The 18,114-nt window shown below is 48.0% G+C and overlaps 1 long non-coding RNA gene across 1 annotated transcript in view; it reads right to left on the bottom strand.

Annotated features, from left to right (window-relative positions):
• Positions 1 to 2,086: 2,086 nt before the first annotated feature.
• LOC146202552 (uncharacterized) overlaps positions 2,087 to 18,114 on the bottom strand; it is a 47,421-nt gene continuing 31,393 nt past the window's right edge. Inside the window, exon 3 of the long non-coding RNA XR_014702230.1 lies at positions 2,087 to 2,455. This is a non-coding gene — a long non-coding RNA (uncharacterized LOC146202552). The remainder of the gene's footprint in view (positions 2,456 to 18,114) is intronic.

Here is an 18,114-nt window from a genome sequence, read left to right as displayed (position 1 = left end):
CAGATGCATAGTATAGATACAATACATTAAGCGGATCTAGTACTCGAAACGACTACAACCTGCTCATAACCTTTGTCGGCGCTTATCATCTCGAGTATGCAGGACATCACCGGTAACGCTGTAGCAAATGAGTCTCAACTGGAGAATAGAAGCATTGCACTGACCTGTACATACGTCCTAAAAATTCGCTCTCGCGAAGCATCACTGCCATTCCATTGTCACTAACTGCCCGTCGAAACATTATTCTAACAGCAAACCACATTTTACTGGGCCTATGGTACTGCGCCTTTGACCACGAATGTGAAGCGTTGGCCGTACAACATACCTAACATTGCCCCAAGATGTGCAATATTTTGCTTTCGCTTTATCAATTTTAAGTACCAAGGCGACTCAAGTTAGGAGGAGGCGCCATAAAAGAGTACTCCGAAAATTTCGACCACCTGTTATTTTTTTTAGCGTGGGCTGACACTACACTGCACACGAGCGCCTTGCTTTTTTCCTCCATCGAAAAGCGGCCACCGCAACCGGGAGCGAACCCGCGTCCTTGGGTAAGCAGTTGAGTGCCCTAACCACTGACTCATCGCAACGGGGTGGGATTGCAATAGTTCAAGGCAAAAATAAACAGTGATGTGGCTACCACTGTGCGCATTGCTTTTTACGGTCGATTTTTACAGGGTGTTCTATCCTGTGGCTGTGGAGCAGATAGTAAAGAGAGAGTCAAAAACATCATCTGCATTGATTTCCTGGGCATGCTCGCAGTATTGGAACCTAAAGGTATGAAGAATCTTTAATAGAAAACGTCATACACAATTTGAAGCCCCAGCATAAATATATAACATAAAATTAAGCTGGATCACTGTAGCCATGTCGGGATTGAGGGTAGCAAAAACGCAGATGCATGTACTTCACAATCCCGATATGGTCAAATAAAACAATATGACATGCCACACAGGGTTTTTTCTTTAATTTCCAGTAAACTGAAAGGTGAGTGGCAGGCAGCATGGAAGGATAAGGTGTAAAGGTATTAAAAAAATGTGTTTTTTAGATCCCATCTCAGGGGAATTGAAGGCGTGTATATAGACATCAGGAACGCTTTACAGACGTATTTTTATGTTGCTTACGCGTTAGGTACATTTTACATTCATGTTGCTTCCGAAAAAAAATAAACAAGAGAAACCTAACGGCGAAAGGTGGCGAACTCACAGTTAACCACATTTCGACTTCATACCGCCGGGATGGCACTGTGGTTAGGGCGCTAGACTATACTGCGCCCAAGGACAAGGGCTTGAATACCGTCCTCGGCGGCCGCTTATCGATGGAGGCGCAAAGCTGGGCTCCCGTGTGCTGTACGTCAGTGCACGTTAAAGAACCTCAGGAAATCAAAATTTCCGGAGTCTTCCACTATGACATCTCTCATAGCCTGAGTCGCTTTGGGACGTTAAAGCCCCAAAACCAAACCGAACCACATTTCGATTTCGTTTCGAAAACTTGAAGAAAGAAAAGAGAAACTGTTGACGAAAGCCAGTGCTTTAAACACATTGTAGGCATTGACAATTTGCGCCTTTCAGATGACATTTTAACCCGGTGCTTGGCGCATCATAGACTTATTTAGCTTTGCGCCTTGAGACTCCATATAATGAATTAACTCTTTTTAGACTAATCAAGGTTGGGAATTCATTTTGCTCCTTTTAATATCAGGAGCTTTCGTCGTTCTAGTTAACAAATGGAAAGTTTACATTTTAAACGATCAGTGGGACCTGCTTTGTTATTTTTTGAGTGATTAAACTTTGGGGATGTTTTGTGTTCTTAAATCACTTTCACTTGGAAGCTTCTTTCATTTTTCGCCGATGAATTTGGGTCCATATTCTGTTAGCGTTGTTTTTTTCGAGTGCACAGGCAGAGTGCGCATTACTTATGAAAGTCTAGTTAGAGAACCAAACATGTCTATTCACCACTGTCTACGCCCCTGCCATATATTGGCGCGAAAATTATTTCTTTCGAATAGTGAGAAGCGATTTTAAGCATTAAATTCACTGTGTTCTAACAGACTTTATTTATGTAGTACTGCTCGCTTGACTTAAGGCATGCAGTTCAAGGTGCGTAAACTATTCCAACCGAGAGTTTTATCGCGCGTTATCGGCTAGCACATTTCCGGGTTCTACTCAATGGGGACGAGTCCGGAGCTACTTGGCGACGAGCCGCTTTAGCCAGCTGCCTAAATCGTGAATACTTACCGCCGATGCTTACAACGCGCCTAATTTCATGCGATTCTCTTAGTTTTCCCTCAAATGCACGGGGTATTGTCATTTCCCGCTATCTGTCAAGTTCATTCGGACATTCAGACGATCAGTGCAGACGACGAATAGATCAACCGCTGCCGTTGAGCAACACGATTTCCAGGATTGTATCTGTCACTCCGTGTTGGCCACTATTCTGAAGTTTAGGCGTTCCACCACTGGAAAGTCGCAACGATTTCAGAATCAGACTCAAATTTTATTGGTCATGTTTTAGTTGCGTTACAAAACTAATACGCAAAAGGAGGTCCCATAGTCAGCGACTGACTGAAGGCGGGGAGAGGGGCGTGAAAATCAACTGAAACTAAATGACTTCACTTGTCGCATGAGAATCGTGGAAACAGGAGACATTGCCGGAAACCATTCAAAACTTTTTTTTTGTCCTTTTCTACAGCCATCGGCATGCTGCTTTATCACTGGAATTGTAGCGCATGGATCGATTCTGTACTCTTTGTTTGTTCATGTTGGTTGTCGCGAGACCCAGTTTTATCATATTGTTTGTCGCTCAAGGTGTGCCGAGATGTATCTCGAAGATTCTAGCCACTCGCGTGTGTTTCCACAATGTTCCAGGTTAGGCTAGTCACCCGTTTGCGGCTTTATCTAGATGTTTCCTCGCCGCCTTTAAATTCAGCGCTGGCAAGTTAAACGGGCATTCTCACTTCGACGACCGAGAGCACGTTTGTTGCTATCGCCACCGCCGAGTTGCCTAGTTCTTTTTCGGGCGCAAGTCAGCCCAATAAAGAGTTTATTTCACTGCTAAATTACGCCTGACTTCTGGTGCCTACGGCCTTGTTACCATCACGTAACAATATATATACTAAGGCACATCATTAAGGAATATCTCGGCATGCAACGTATCAGATATAACCACATGCTGGTAATGAGCAAACCAGCGGGGGCCGGCATCCTCTGCACGCTTATGGACCACTCCGCCGAAGTCGAGGCTCTCCGCCCAGGAAGAATAGGTATCTTCAGCAGCGTATTCACGCCTCTGCTTCGCTCAGCCGGCGAGCGAGAGCGCTGCTGCGCATGGGAACGCGTATCACGGTGCCTCCTATATAGCAACGCCGACGGATGGATGCGGTTCTACCGATGCACAGCCTTCTGGTATCGCTCGAGATCAGCCACGATGCCATCGAACGTAGCCTCTGCTTTCGTGTGTACTCAGCCCATTTCAAAATTCTTCCGTTCTCAGTCGGCCCTTTTTTTCGTTCATACGATCACGCGTGTACTTTTCGCCTACACATAAACAAATGAGTTTAGTAGCACTTTGGTTTCTTTTCGCCAGCGAAAGACGCTCTACAGAGTCTAACACGACATTTTTGTGGTGCTCAAATTTTTCGGGCTTCCGGGTAAGTATATTAAAAGGGTAGACGCACCGCACCCAGATTGTTTAGCCAACTGCAGCGTGGCAGCACAAGGCGTGCGGTGAGGATGCTTTCCGTCATCCGACCTGAACGTTATTTTATTGGACTGCCTACTCTGGTTGGTTGAATCTCAACCTAATACAGTCGTGCCCCGTTAATATGACTCCCGTTAATATGGACGACCCGAATTATGGACAGTTCTTCTGGGGACGAAACCTTTTCAATGTATTTATGCCTCGCTAATATGGAAACTCGCTGTCCGGAGAATGAACAGGGGAAGAATGCACGCGCCCCACTTGGGCCCATGTATTTTTGTCTCGTTAATATTTTCACAGAAGCCAGTGAAACTGGTTCAGCAGGTGTACTTAGAACTAAGTAAAAGCACCGGCAAGATCAGGCACGGAACCGACTGGCGGCGAGCACCGAGAGCGAAGAAGACGAGCGCGTGCCAGTCTCCCGAGCTCGCCACATGGCGGCGCCAGTACGATAACATTGCGGCATTGCCCCTCCCGGTGGAAAAGGCATCGTCCCGATGCCGAGTGGCGAGGTCGAGGATAACCGTAGTCGGCGAGGATGCGCGTTCACATCATGCAGTTAAAGGAAGCAAAGAAAAAAAAAACACATGTAGCTTGACCTAGCGGGAGTAGAAGGGCTTCATCCTGGCGACATGTACGACTTCCGATTGTGCTTGCCGTCGGGATGAGCGCACAGTTCCTTGCGGGGTCACTTCGTAGGTGACGTCGCTGAGTTTGCGTTGTACTTCGTACGGGCCGAAGTAGCGGCGCAGAAGCTTCTCGGAGCGACCCCGCTGGCGAACAGGTGTCCACACCCAAACCTGATCGCCAGGGTTCTAAATTACCTCCCTGTGACGAAGGTTATACCGTTGAGCATCTTTAACTTGCTGTGTCCGGACTCTCAGTCTAGCCAGCTGGCGAGCGGCCTCGGCATGCTGGACGAATTGGTCGGCACCGGCAATCCATGGGTGGGCAACATCTGGCAGTAGCATTGCATCCAGCATGGTGACAGCTTCGCGACCGTACACCAAACGAAACGGTGTAAAGCGGGTCGTTTCCTGGACTGCGGTGTGATAAGCAAATGTTGCATACGGTAGTATCTGGTCCCAGTTCTTATGATCTTCGTTGACATACATAGAAAGCATATCGGCGATGGTCTTATTGAGTCGCTCAGTAAAGCCATTCGTCTGAGGGTGGTAAGCTGATGTTCTGCGATGACAAGTGCCACTGAGCCGCATCACTTCCTGGGTTAGAGCTGAAGTAAATGCCATGCCTCTGTCAGTTAAAACGATCGCAGGGGCACCGTGACGAAGGACTAGATTAAAGATGAAAAAGTTCGCAATATCAGTGGACGTGCCGCTGGGAAGAGCTTTCGTCTCACAATAGCGGGTTAGATAATCTGTGGCGACTATAATGTGCCTGTTGCCCAGTGATGATGTAGGAAATGGCCCGAGCAAGTCCATACCGACTTGGTGAAAAGGTACTCGCGGAGGAACGATAGGCTGCAGCAGGCCGGCCGGCTTGACAGGTGGTATCTTCCGACGTTGGCAATCACGGCACGTCCTAACATAGCGCTGAACCATAGCGGCAAGCTTGGGCCAGTAGTACTTTTGTCATACTCGTGCCAAGGTGCGCGAAAAACCGAGATGTCCGGCAGAAAGCTCGTCGTGGCATGCCTGCAAAACGTCGGTACGGAGCAGCGTTGGGACAACCAGCAGATACTGAATGTCTGTGGAAGCGTAGTTTTTCTTGTAGAGGACGCCGTCACGCAAGCAGAACGACGACAGGCCACGCGTGAAAAGGCGAGGCGGCGATGAGGCGGTTCCTTCGAGGTAATCGATGAGGGGCCGCAGTTCAGTGTCGTCTCGCTGCTGTTGAGCGAGATCTGGCGTCGAGAGAGCGCCGAGAAAGACGGAGTTATCTGTTTCACTTGAAGAACACGGGATAGGGTCTCGGGATAGGCAGTCAGTGTCACTGTGTTTCTTGCCGGACTTGTACACAATAGTGACGTCGAACTCCTGTAAGCGGAGACTCCAGCGGGCTAACCTGCCTGAAGGATCTTTAAGGTTCGCTAACCAACAGAGTGAGTGGTGGTCGCTGACCACTCTAAACGGCTGACCATACAAATACGGCCGAAATTTTGTTACCGCCCACACAACTGCAAGGCCCTCCTTTTCGGTAGTAGAATAATTCGCTTCGGAACGAGACAGGGTGCGGCTGGCGTAAACAATCACCCGCTCAACGCCTTCTTGCCACTGAACGAGAACTGCACCGAGGCCAACGTTACTGGCGTCGGTATGCAATTCTGTGTCGGCCTCCTCGTCGAAGTGGCCAAGTACGGGCGTTGTTTGAAGGCGCTTGCGAAGCTCCTCGAAGGCCCTTTACTGCTCGTCGGCTCAGATGAAAGGCTGGTCGTCCTTTGTTAGACGAGTCAATGGTTCCGCTATTCGGGAGAAGTCGTGCACAAATCTCCTGTAATATGCACAGAGGCCCAGAAACCGACGCACGGAACTTTTATCAGTGGGGGTCGGGAAAGCAGCTACGGCAGCCGTCATCTCTGGATCAGGGCTAATTCCCTCAGCACTCACGACGTGACCCAGGAACTTGAGCTGTTGGAATGCAAAGTGGCATTTTTATGGTTTTAGTGACAGTCCAGCCCCGCAGATGGCATTTAGCACGGCCGTCAATCGTTTGAGGTGCTCTTCGTAGGTCGCAGAGAAAATGACAACGTCGTCAAGGTAGACGAGGCACGTCTGCCATTTCAGGCCGACTAGGACAGTGTCCATCATTCTTTGAAAGGTTGCGGGAGCGGAACACAAACCGAAGGGAAGCACCTTAAATTCGTACAGTCCGTCAGGAATAATGAATGCGGTTTTCTCTCGATCACGTTCATCGATTTCGAACTGCGTAGATCGAGCGATGAAAAGTATCGGGCGTGGCGAAGTCGGTCGAACGAGTCATCGATTCGAGGCAATGGGTAGACGTCCTTTTTCGTAATTTTGTTAAGCCTCTTATAGTCAACTCAGAATCTGAGTGCTCCGTCCTTTTTAAAGCCCAGCACAACTGGTGAGGCCCATGGACTTGTGGACGGCTGGATCACATCATCGCGGAGCATTTAATCAACTTGCGCCCGAATAGCCTCTCGGTCTTTCGACGATACTCGGTAGGGGTGTTGGCGGATAGGGCGCTCGGTGGGATCAACTATAATTCGATGTTTGGTTACTGACGTCTGTTTCACTTTGGAAGTGACGGCAAAGCAGTCATGGTAAGTGTCCAGAATTGCTTGAAGGCGGCGTTTCTGGGTAAGAGACAAAGCTGGATTCACGTCAGTTTGAACAGTATGTCCAGTGCTCTCGGGAGGGTTCTCGTTGGCCAGTGAAAGGGCGCAATGGGCGGATGGCGCACTGACTTCGTCAAAATAAGCGATAGCTGTACCTTGCGGTAAATGGCGGTATTCGGCACTAAAGTTCGTCAAAAGTAATTCAGTTCGTTTATTTCTTAAGGCAAAGATCCCCCGAGCGACGCAGACTTGTAGGCTCAACAATAAATTCACGTTCGTTTCCGCGAGGCGTTGCAAGGCGCGCGGGGGGGGGGGGGGGGGGGGGGGGGGTCGTCGCACTGCACTGTAACAAACAAGCTGGTGCGTGGATGTCGTCGCGCACTCGGAAAACTGGCCTGTCTGTGTAGTCGTCGCTGTGCTGTCTGTACTCGTCGGAAATTGCGCGGGGAGTGGAAAAAGTCACCATGAAGTCACGGAGGTCGATGATTGAGTCGTTTTCTCTAAGAAAATCGAGGCCGAGAATCAGGTCCTTGGAGCGATCTGCTAGCACAACAAAGCAACACGAGAAAGTTACGTGGTAAATCTCGACGCGAGCGGTGCACACTCCGAGCGGCGTTACCACATGCCCTCCGGCGGTCCTTATCGGGGCTCCGTGCCAAGGAGTCAGGACTTTTCGCAGAATGGTAGCAAGGCCATGACTCATAACGCAAAAATCAGCGCCGGTATCTACAAGGGCAGTCGTGTTGTGGTTATCAACGACGATCAGTATCTCGGCAGAATGTAGCTTACCGTCGACAAAGTGCGGCGTGTCAGGGATCGTCGGGCTGACGGGTCGTTCGTTGCGTCGAATTACGGCGTCGAAGGTAAGCTTCTGTGATCGTCGGGAGGTCGTCGGACTCGTTGGCCGTGCGGTGCGTCGATTGGGGGCGTCGGAGGAAAGCTTCGGCGATCGTCGAAAAGTGGTCGAACTGTTGATCGGAGCGAAGGGTCGGAGGTCGGTCTGTGTGATCGAATCGGTGAGCGGAGGATGTTGGTCGTAGTGTCCATCGACGGCGGCCCTACCCCCGAGGGTCGCCGTCTTCAGTTTTCCCGGTGCGGTCTTGGGGACTGCCTGAGGGAAGAAACCAGCCGCCGTTCTTCCCGGCGGCTGGTTGAAAACTGTCTCGGCGGTGGTGACCTGGACTGGCGTCGCTGGAGGGACGCAGGTGGGATGTGGTCGCTGATGTATTGGTCGATGTCCCGAGGTCGTTCGCCATAGCGCGGCCGAGGGGCATCCGGGTAAAATCCGCGCAAGCCCATCCGACGGTATGGGCAGTGGCGCAGAACGTGACCGGCTTCGCCGCAGTGAAAGCACAAAGGCAGATTTTTCGGCGTGCACCACGCGTGTGCTTTGCGAACGGGTGGTCGAGCTTCAGGCACACCAGTCGAAACTGGATATTGGGGTGGAGGACGAGCGGGAGGAGCAGGGTTGCAGGGTGCCAATGGTTCAGGCGCAGGGGTACGCAACACGTCGCTGTACGTCATGATCTGTGGCGCCGGCGGCTGGGGTGACGGTACTGATGGCACTGCTTGGCGGAGCTCTTCGCGCACAATATCCGAGATGCCCCCAACACGTGGATGTTGTTCGAGAGAGGGCAGCTTTTGCAGCTCTTCGCGCACGATGATTCGGATAAGTTCGCGAAGGGCTTCCCTGTCGTTTTCGGCCATTGGCAAGCGGAAGTCTACGGCAGCGATGTTCGCAGAGCGATCAAAATGTAGTACAAATCGCTGATTCAAGGAACGCTCGATGCTTGTTGCTTCTTTCGTAAAATCAGCAACAGTACGTGGAGGGTCACGTACAAGGCCAACGAACAGCTGCTCCTTGACGCCTTGCATAAGGTAGCGCACCTTCTTTACCTCCGACATGGACGGATCCGCCCGGTTGAAAAGGCGAGTCATTTCTTTCACAAACATGGCGACGCTTTCATTAGGCCGCTGTGCTCGGGACTGTAGAGCGAGTTCGGCCATCTCCTTTATTGCATCGTTGCCGAATGTTGCGAGCAGCTGCCGCCGGAAATCCTGCCAGGTGGAAATGGTAGCCTCATGGTTTTCAAACCACATCTTGGCGGAGTCTTCTAGTGCGAAATAAACATTCTGCAATTTTCGCTCCTCGTCCCACGCATTAAACACAGCGACCCGGTCGTAGCTGGTCAGCCAGTCCTCAACGTTTTCGAACTTGTCGCCATGAAACGGCGTGGGCATACGTGAAGTATGGCAGATCAGCTTCTGGGCACTCACGCGAAGCTGAGTGGTCTGAATTGCCGCTGTAGTCATCGTGGTTCGCGGTGGGGAAACAAGAGGACCACACTCGGGTGCTAAGCCTCTCAAGCGACGGCTCGCCTTGTGCGCAGGTGTCGTGTCCACGGTGTGTAGATGGGCGTAGGGGGCAGCCAGAGGCTCTTCGTACATGGGATCCACCCAGCACCTCCACCATAAATGTCACAGAAGCCAGTGAAACTGGTTCAGCAGGTTTACTTAGAACTAAGTAAAAGCACCGGCAAAATCAGGCACGGAACCGACTGGCGGGCGAGCACCGAGAGCGAAGAAGACGAGCGCGTGCCAGTCTCCCGAGCTCGCCACATGGCGGCGCCAGTACGCTAACATTGCGGCAATGTGTACAGTGCTTGAAAAAAAGCAGAGTAGTCCGAACGCAAGTTAAAGAAGGGCGCGCCGCCCGCGAACTTACGCGACAACCGATACGGCGGGATGCCTGAACGACTCCTGTGAGGTTGGAAAGAACCAAAGTCTGCGTGTCGTCGTACTGAGGGAGGGGGAAGGGGAGCGCAAGAGCGGAGCGGAACGTACACAGAAAACCGAGGGTCAGCGTAAGAAAGACCCCGAAAGGGGGGGAACCAGGAGATTTCTGGGTGCAGCGGAAGTGCCGCTGTAGTCTGGAAAACAGCAACATGTGGTTGCAATAAATTCTGCTGGACGTGAACAGAGAGGCTGGTAAAAGCGTAAGAAAGAAATGACAGGAAGAAAGACAAGTGCCTACAGTGGCGGTGGGAACTGAAGTTTTCTTTCCCAAAGCGCAATGTGTGTTCCATGAAGCCGTTAACGCTTTTCGGTGAGAGTGAAGACACACTCACAAAGTAGAGCGACAAAATAAAGGCGACGTACGAACACGCAACCGGGACCGGGCGTCCCATCCTGGACGCGCTTCCCTCTCATGTTCCTGGTTTTCGTCCCTGTTGCGTTGCCGAACTGACAAACTTTGCACACTAGGAGGTCCGTATGTCGGCTTCGCTTTGAGTCAACGATACGGCCTTGACAAGGTCTGAGCCCGTTGTAGTCGGCTAGCCGTCGTTCTAAACTGTACTTCAACTTGCAGTGTATGTTTTATGGGAACACATAAAAACGGCGCCAAGAAGATGGGATGTTCGATAGCCCTCTGCATAGCAGCTTGCCAACTTGACTCCCTTGCTTCCTTACAGAAACAGTACAAGGCAAAAAAAGAAAGAATTAGAACGGAAAGGCAGAAAGGTTAACTAGGCAAAAAAGTGCACAGCATCGGGAGCCTGTAGCGCCCAATTCGAGTCTGGCTTTTGGCAAGGCGGGAGTTAAACGCAAAAGAACAGAGCTGAACGTAGACGCGAAGAAATCTGTGAATACAAGCGGCAAAAGCAATCTCAGTCAATCCAAGCTGCGAGGGTCTAGTATCAACAGCTCAGCTGTTTCCTCGCCTGAGGAGAATCTCAAGCAGCTACTTAGCGGCTACTTTGCTCAGTGAAGCGGCCATTTTGGAAGTGGCGGTGAGTAGAGAATCAGACGCTGATTCATCGGCCAGTGAGGAGTTCGTGCTCGAAAGTTCGACCAACACAAAGCCCAACATCACAGGTGTCATGGTAAGCAAGTCGCTTCAGCCTGCACTAAAATTTTTTAAGATAACAATGACAAGTATAATGCACTCAAAATTGCCGGTGTTCTGTGGAATTTTGAGTCCAGTGCACACCGTTATGTACAAAAGCAGTCGTTAATTACAATTCTCTTTTCTCAATAAAATCTTTTTTGTTTTTATTCATGCCTCGTTATTATGGATGACTCGCTTTATGGACAGTTTTGGTCGGAAACCAAAGTGTCCCTATTAATGAAGCACGACTGTATAGGAATTATCTACTACCGGGGCAAGGAAGTTTGTCGGCTTTGGCGTATGCAGAAGATATTGTGCACGACGTAGGTAGCCTTCGTCTCAAGCTTGCAATTTTTGATGAATACGCGGCCCTTTCGAACGCTCAAATCTCTCCAGACAAAACCACACCTTCAGTTTCGGCGCATTCCGGGGTTCTTTACCGAGAGGCATCTAGTTTGTGTACATAGTCCTGAGAGTCCTTTTCAAACACGTGGGCGTTTCTCATTGAACGTGGGGCGAGACCCTCGCACATGCCAGGCGCGCCGTTAGATAGATTGTCCATTCAGAATTGCCTCTGAGGACTAAATGTATTTTTTGTTAACATATGCTCCGGCATTCGCCTTTTAAGTAGCACGGGGAGACACACCCGCCCTTCATGTTCCGAGAAAGCTCGGTCCGCTGGCAGGATAGCGCTTGTAGGAAGAGAAACTATCTCTAGCTCACAGCCAACTCTTGCGCGTTAAACGTGAGTAAGGTAATCTCGGTTCGTCCTTGTGACAAGTAACGGCGCGCATTCGTAACAAAAGCCGCACTCGGTTTGCCGGCCGGCCAGGCCACTCACTAATTCTTTAATAGCTGTGTACTGCGAATCAATGTGTCCTGCCAAATCGGTAGACCGGCCCTCAGGCCAAAATACCGTTAGGTGTTTACGAAGTCGCGACCAAGTTTGTGCGCCTTTACAATGAGCCCTTTCGAAAGGCGCATTAAAAGTACACGCAACTACAACGGCTAGAATTATTAAAGTTAAGTCGGTAATGGACCCTATCCAAGCGCAGGCGGCCGGGGCACTTATTGCCAAATGGCGAGCTTTCTCAACACCCATAGTCACGAAAGAAATGCGAGGCTTTTAGTAGCACAGAAGATGGCGACCAGCTGCTTCCGACGACATATAACGCTTCACAAACAGGTGCCTGGTGCCTAATTCGCGGTGCTCAAATTGTATTAGGGCAGAAACACAGCTGTATGCCTTTGAAGAGTGCATTTGCACGGACCATATGGCTCCTTATAATGCATAATGCAATTCCTACCAGGTGTCTCAGCGAAATGTAACAATGTTTTTGAAAATCTACGTAGGGCCCTTAGGCCTACATACGGGCCGCGAATGCGAAAGCATCAGTGCTTCAACCTGAGTTCTGTTGCGAGACTCACTGATCACAAGGAGAGAAATGTATATATAGGGAAATGATGCACGTATGAAAGAGGTCAACAGTCATCGAAGCCAAGTAGAACAAAGGGAAAATTTTGTTTGCAAATTCTGCTTTTGAAGTCAATTAGTAGTGTAAGTATTTCATGGCTGAAAGATAAACAAATACAAAGTATAACGAAGATAACGGCTGCATCCAGTGGAAATCGAACCCACTGCCTCCCAATATAACGTCCGCTGCTCTGGCCAACTGAGCTACAGCAACAGCTATATTACTTTCTTAGGTATTATTATGTTGCCCGTAACAAAACCTCCAGAGTGTCCACTTTTGTCACTCTCATCCACAGCGGCGTACGTAGCACTTTCTGCATTACCGCGGGTGTCACGTGGAACGTGATCTAACAAAGAGTGCGGGAACTTTGCAGAACCCTCTTAAGGTTCCCTTGGCTTGAAGACTGCCAGAATTGAGAACCTCGAAAACAATAGGCAGTCAAATGCAGGGATGCTAGCGGCTCGTTGTATCACTCACAAAAAGTTAACAGTCAGTGAGGCCAAGAAAACGTCTTTTTTTATTTCTTTGATCTCAATTGGTAGTAACATCCTTTCATGAGTGACGGAATTAAATACAAGGTAGCAGAACAAAGACAGCGATGATTAAGGTAATCGGTAATGCAAAATTTTAGCACAGCACTGCTCCGTAGGAAACATGGCGACTTTTTCAGCGTGAGTGAGAAGCATGCATTCCTTTCTACATACTAGCATACATTCTATGCGTACAGTCCGAAGTCCACAATGCGTCGATGGAATATTAGAACGTCCTCTTTGAAACGTCATGGATCAATTTCCACTATGCTTGACTATTTTTTTTTCTATATCTTGAATGTTGTTATAAATCTGCTCACTATTTATTCACTTAAGTACACTAAATGCTTATTTCTACACTACTATACCTTATGTCACCTCTCTTCTTTTCAGCCATCAAGCTTCCAATCGCTTTTTTTCTAACTTTCTCCGCAGATTTATTCGCCTTAACACTGGTGTATCTAAGTTCTAACTTCACAGGGAGAGTGACTGCGCCTTCAGCGACATTAAGATGGATACTATCACATTCGAGTAAATATATTCAATTGTTTCTAGGGAATTACCGCACACTCTTGGTTAGCTTTCTGTAGCTGCATGTTCTAAGGCATAAGATCTAGCTTCAAAAAGTAAGAGTACCGCCTCTTGAGATAGCAAAGGAAGGTTCCTTCCTTATCTGCCTTTTCTAGTTTTGACATATGTCTGCACTTCCCTTCATTTCCATACAATAATCAATTTTTTTTTTTGCCTTCTGTGTTTTCTGCCTGTCGTTCATAGCTCTTTATTTATCCGTCCTTGTGCCCTGCATACTTACTTAGTCTCCTAGTTCCTTTCTTCCATTGCGAGTGAACGCTTTTTACAGATAGTTATTGAAATGCCGCAGCTGCCCACCCATTACCGTCCAATTTCCTCAAGAATTCCTCACATAGAATTTTACTATGAGCTTTCTGCGCTTCGACAGACGCTCAGCCCATATCTCCTTGTACCGCTTCGTTTGCGGTTTTGGCGTCGGCACCTAGTGCTAACAGCTCAGCAGCTTTCTGATTTATTACTGATCTCAACTGTACCTCTGTCTTCAGGCACAAAACCTAGTTCTTGAAAGTAAGCCCTGTACAAGTACACCTCAGCACCTGACACCTGCTGTACCCCCACAATGCCCTATGCATACTGTATACTGTATCCCCGAATACTGTAGCGAAAGCTACACTGCGGTAGGTTTTCAAGCCATCGGCGTGGCACCGTGGAAGAAGAAGAAGAAGAAGAAGAAGAAGAAGAAGAAGAAGAAGAAGAAGAAGAAGAAGAAGAAGAAGAAGAAGAAGAAGAAGAAGAAGAAGAAGAAGAAGAAGAAGAAGAAGAAGAAGAAGAAGAAGAAGAAGAAGAAGAAGAAGAAGGAGAAGAAGAAGAAGAAGAAGAAGAAGAAGAAGAAGAAGAAGAAGAAGAGAAGAAGAAGAAGAAGAAGAAGAAGAAGAAGAAGAGGAAGAAGAAGAAGAAGAAGAAGAAGAAGAAGAAGAAGAAGAAGAAGAAGAAGAAGAAGAAGAAGAAGAAGAAGAAGAAGAAGAAGAAGAAGAAGAAGAAGAAGAAGAAGAAGAAGAAGAAGAAGAAGAAGAAGAAGAAGTTCGACGTAGAGATGACGTCATACCACTAGAAGTCTTCTGCACCCGAATGAGAATGGTCAACGATGAGAGGCATGGGGTGCTCATACGTAAAGTGTTTTCCTATGGCATAAATAAAGCTGAAACCATAGTAAACTACTATGCGCAAAAGTCATGTATTTACTTTGAAGCTGAGCCTGAGTGTAGCCACACAGATTGCTTTCGCGCAACTGCAGGTTTAACCACAAGCTAAACCACAGCTAATATGTTTGTCTCACTTTTGCGCTAACAGGCTGTTCCTGCTTTAACATGTATGCCAGTCCTTCGTTTACCCACACATCGAGGTATTTATATCTTGCCCCTCTAGGTATTTTAACCGCCTGATCGGTTGAACCGTTGGAAATCATCAGAACCGATATAATTGGGCTAAAACTTAAGCCTACAGCGTCACCTTCGCCTCCACAAGAATTAGAGTTCGTAAGTCTTCCTGGCTACAGTACAATATGTCCACATAAATTAAACCGAGGAGCTGCTGCTCTAAACCTTTCCGCCAAATTGATACGACAGAATAAAACCTAGATTACTTTCTTGTAGCCTTCCTTTTTATATCTATCATATAAGGCATGAACAGCAGTGATGGCTGAGGAAAAAGAATTTCTTAATCATTTGTATATTTCGACAGTGTCCGTACTTCTTATCTCTTCACGTGTAATTTCTACTTTATTTTCTTGGCATATTTCCTGTAAGAATTCCGCTACTTCATGACCGATACATTTATCTTTTATTATTTTTCATAAGAGCTTTAAGTTTACTTTGTTGCACGCCTCGTTTATGTCCAAAAAGGCGAAATACAGGGGTCTGTTTGTCGTCCCAGCTATTTCCATGTATTGGGTAGGCGCGAACAGGCTATTATCTAAGTGCCCTCCATTTCTAAACTCTTACTGTAGTTCCCCGAGCATCTTATTACTCTCTACCATGACTGCATTTTAATGTCACCGCCTGCATGGCCAACCTGTATATAAGAGATGTTATCGTAATCGGCCTGTAGGAGTTTCTCTTTATAAATGAAATTGACTTCACTCTGCCGCCAGATGTTCGAAATTTTAATCTTTATAACTGTTTCCAACGGCTTTAACAACGCTTCCTTGCTTCTTGGAAGAATTTCATCAATCAGCTTTATTGGAATTTCGTCCGTCACTGCTGATGTGCATTAAGGAATTTGTTACCGCGTTTTTTCAGTTGATAATGGTCATTTCTAGGCCCCCTTTATCCTGATGTCCTGTGTTGCTCCCTCGCTTGGAGAGATTACCCTGAAGTCACCCCTAAATTACTCAAGTGTAACTACAGATGTAATGTAGTTCACGGCTTTGCCTCCCTCTAAACATCTCTTGGCAACCTGAAATCGTTCCTGTTTTGTTTGATTCCTTTTACTTAGCCAGCTTATATCGTTCCAAAATTTTCTTGATCCGCTGTTAGCTGCATCACGAATTTCAATTATCTAGCAATCTGTGGATTACTTTATTTTAATCTGGACGATGGCCTGTATATTTCACGTTTATTTTGTCAATAACATTCCCATCTTTGGTCTCTTTCCTGCTGGAATACCTATGCCAATTTTGCCTGTCGGTGTTCCCTTCAAGCTATCTGTCGTTACTCAATGGCTACTTTAACTTCCTTATTCCACCCCCTGCCTGGCTTCTTCCCATCCTGGGCGGAGGAGGCCGAATGGTATCTGCAGTTGAAGTGATTGGCCAAAGTGGTGCGAACGGGATGTCCAGCCGCCAGGCGTAGACCATGATTGTATAGTCACGTTTCGGGCGTTTTGTCAAAAGTGCCTTGCTGCGTCGGCTCTTGTCAATGGTATCTCGACAATGTTGGTTGTATCGTAAGCCGATCGAGCAGCATCGTCAGCTAAGTTGTTGCCAACAATTCGATTATGGTCTGGTATCCACTGGTAGATGATTTCGTGACCTTCTTGTAATGCCTGTTGGTGCAGACGTCGAACCTCCGCTACAAGTTGCTCATGGTCGCCATGGCTCAAGACCGATTAAGTACAATATAGGGTAGGTTTGCAATCACAGAACACAGCCCCGCTGTGAAACTACAATGCTGTGTCGCCTGTGGCTAGGAATGGCGTTTACAAACGCCTATTTCCATCTCATCGAATTGGCAGACTTTGCAACGTGCGAACAGTGCAGGTGCGTTGAAATTATTGCGCACATACTTTGTGTCGGCCCTCAATTTAGGCGTAAGCGTGCCTTTCTGGCTGCTACACTCCGCCCCTTGGACTATCTCCCTCTTGCACAAAGCTAAGATCTTGGGCCCTTGGACGGCACCTTCATCAGAAAGGAAAGCAGTGAAGGCGCTCCTTAAGTTTTTAAATAACTCGGGGTCGCGTTCTAGACTTTAAGTGTACGCTCTCTACCCCCCTTTACTATAGATCTCAGGACATGTGACAGACGCCTTTCCTTAGCGCTCTTTCTTTCCTTTTTCTCTCTTTGTTTCCCTTCACACGTATAGGGTATAGCCTACTGGGCATCACCTATTTAACCTCCCTGCCTTTCTATTCTCTTTTTCTGGGCTTGCAACCTTAATTTTCGTCCTTTTGAGTTGTTCTAGCTAATTATAGTGACACTTTTCTGTGAAGCGTTTATCTTTCGGTTCCTCAATGCCTGCTGCTATTAGCGCTTTTTAACGCGGTAGCGTTAAGGAGCTCGTGTCGCAGAAAAGCCGGTATCGTCGGCGTCGTTGGCAGTGAGCGATAAATCCCGGCATGCACTTCATAAACAAAAAGCAACTTCCAAGATAAGCTGGGTGGGAATCGAAACAGGGTCTCCGGAGTGTGAGACAGAGACGCTACCACTCCGCCACGAGTTCGATGCTTGAAAGCTGTACAAAAGCGCTTCTAGTGAATGCGGTATTGCCTTAGAAACTTTCCGTAGAACGTTATACTGCGGTGTATATCGGTAATTACGAGCATGTTACTTACAGAAGTCGCAGTTACACGAGTAGCGAAGTACGTTTCCCCTACATTTCTTCTGCGCACATGCTGAGCCATCTTGCGGCAAACACAGAAGAACCCCTCCTCGCAATGTGCGGCGCTGCCCCGACACGTGGCGCGCCACTCGCCCCTGACGTTTCGCCGTGCACCCTCACGGGTTGTAAAATCAAGCGTCTTCCCTTTCTTTAGATCACTATCTTCGCTCACCCGCTTCTCCCCTTCGGGCCGCGCGGGTACCGGTGCGAGGATGCCCCAATACCCTTGCGTTTAATAAGTTTTCTCGACGAGGCGCAATAACGCTATCGCGTTCCACTCTTGAAGGCGAAGCTTAAGCGTCCTCTAAATTTTTTTTGTTGTTTAATTTTGCTTTCCCTTTTTGTGCTTTCTGCATTTATCTCGTTATATAAGAGTTCTCATCTTCAGAGCCACACATTTACGATCAGTTGATCACTTCCGAGACTGTACTCCCCCTCTTCGTCTCTTTCCATTTTTACGAGCTGGCTATAAATTCCTTACAACATTAGACAGTATATAGTGAATGGCCGTCTACCTGTTCCGCAATTCCCATGTGATTTTTCCTTCAAATTTAGTTGCTCTATTTACGATAACTATAAGGTTGTGTCACTCACAGCATTAGCTGACCATTACAATCCGTGTATCCATCCAGACCCTCGA

This window comes from Amblyomma maculatum, chromosome 1 (assembly GCF_055883805.1).
Source record: "Amblyomma maculatum isolate TAMU_Amacu chromosome 1, ASM5588380v1, whole genome shotgun sequence".
In the NCBI taxonomy this organism is placed as follows: Eukaryota; Metazoa; Arthropoda; class Arachnida; order Ixodida; family Ixodidae; genus Amblyomma; species Amblyomma maculatum.
This window is presented reverse-complemented; position numbering and strand designations above follow the sequence as displayed.